At 37.8% G+C, this 2,009-nt stretch overlaps 1 non-coding gene across 1 annotated transcript; it reads left to right on the top strand.

Moving 5' to 3' along the window:
- The first annotated feature begins 262 nt into the window (after positions 1-262).
- Positions 263-368, top strand: LOC132612458 (small nucleolar RNA R71). Its single transcript, XR_009571817.1, has one exon. It is a non-coding gene; the product is annotated as a small nucleolar RNA R71 (small nucleolar RNA).
- Positions 369-2,009: the final 1,641 nt, after the last annotated feature.

The following is a 2,009-nucleotide window of genomic DNA, read 5'->3' as shown; positions in this document are numbered from 1 at the left end:
AATATTTGTTGCAAGTTCTGCCAATGTTTGATGGGTGTCTTGATTCTCCTTCACTATATTCTGGATCATAGCACTACCATACGGTACCACATCAGCATTGTTTGAGTGCCAAGCCTGATTATGAGTCGTCAGCTTGTTAAGGATGGTGGTCACTCGTCGATAAGTCTTGTTCATGAAGCACCCATCAGCTGCATTATTAGCAACTGACTGCGTCACTGGATCTAGCCCGCGGTAGAAATTCTCCATTAAAATCTGTTCAGGAAAACCATGAATCGAGCTCTTCTGAAAATATTCCTTGAATCTCTCCCAGGCTTCGTATAGTTGTTCCCCCGGTCACTGCTTAAAATCATAAATCTTGTCACGAATTTCAGCCTTCTTACTAGGGGGGTACCACTTTGTGAGAAAAGCAGTCACCATCTCTGCCCATGAAGTAATCGAATTGCGGGGCAGCTTCTAAAACTATGTTCTTGCCTCTCCAGCTAAGGAATATTTGAATAACCTCAACCGAATGGCATCTTGTGGAACATTGTTCTGGATGTGATTAGCACACACATCCACAAAATTCTGCAAATGACGTTGAGGGTCATTCTCGGTAGAGTTCCGAAAATATCCCTCAAGTTTCAACAGCTGGTATAGAGAGGAGTCAATTTTCACAATAGTAGCTCCAACTCGAGGCTGAACAATAGCAGATGCATAGTCCTCCTCTGGAACAAGATCAGCGAAAATGTTCTCATCATCAGATTCATTCGCTTGATTGTTCAACCGATTCCCCTGGTTACCAGCACGTTGATTTTGCTGATTTTGATTCATATTCACCTGGTTTACACAGAGTAGCAAACAAGGTGTGATGGAATAAGCAAAAGACTTCAATCAAAGCAAACACTATTTAGTAATTTCAAAACCGTATTCCCCGGCAACGGCGCCAAAATTTGATACGCTCAAATTACACCTATTAATGGTATAACGCGGACGTTGTCAAATATAGTAACCCAACAAGGTTGGGGTCGAATCCCACAGGGAATATGGTGTGAAAAGGTTACTAAAGTCATAGATGCTAAGTTCTAGGTGTAATATCTTAATCCGATGATTTTGGTAAAAGTGGGTTTTTCTATAACTAATTGCTAAACTATTGCTTTGGTGGAAATTTATGGTAAAAGAAACTAAGGTTGTGTCCCCGCTAGATAGGGTGTATGATCATGGGTATTGATCTTGATATACTTATAATGGATCATTATATGAATGCACTTAATCTCTATATGAATCTCTACTATTTCCCAATAAATAAAGATTATGTCTTTCCATGATTTTCCCAAATATAAGAAAGTGATCATGAAGAACGATTAATCATGCCAAGTAAACTCATCTTATTCCTAAGTGAATTTATTAAACAAAGTTTAAAGCTTTGAGTTCTTGTTAGTTATTCTTACCAACCCTAATTATTTTCCCAAATAAATCATGATTTATGGCTTTAATCAATGTTTGCAACCATTAATTATGAATGAAGAATGAAGAATAACTAAACCCTAATAATCCATTATTTGTATATCAATCACAACCCAATCACAGAACACCCATCATTGGGTTCACAACCCTACTAAGGCAATTTAGCTACTCATGGCAAAGAACAAGAAATAAGAAATTGAAGAACTCATAATTGCTTACTTTGGAAGAAAAGATGAATTGATAATACTTGAATTGATGTTTGAATCTTCAAAAACTAGAGAGAGTTTTATGTTCTCAGTCAAATGAGAAAAATATAATAATTCCCCCCTATTAAAACCCTACAACGACTATTTATAAGTTTTGGAAATACAAAAGCTATAGATTTGCACTTTGGTCCCGTCAATACGAAATACAGTCCGTAAAGTGGTTTACGCCCAAGTCATCCTCTCAGTTGTGTGCAACTTCAACGTTCTAAAATACGGACCGTAAAGTGGTTTACGGCCCGTAAACTGCATGGTCGTCTTTCACTTGCCAAAACTCAGACCTTCTGCCAAATGCTCGAATGA

This window comes from Lycium barbarum, chromosome 9 (genome assembly GCF_019175385.1).
Source record: "Lycium barbarum isolate Lr01 chromosome 9, ASM1917538v2, whole genome shotgun sequence".
NCBI classification, from domain to species: Eukaryota; Viridiplantae; Streptophyta; class Magnoliopsida; order Solanales; family Solanaceae; genus Lycium; species Lycium barbarum.
The sequence above is the reverse complement of the archived record's forward strand: the minus strand, read 5'-3'. Positions and strand labels throughout refer to the sequence as shown.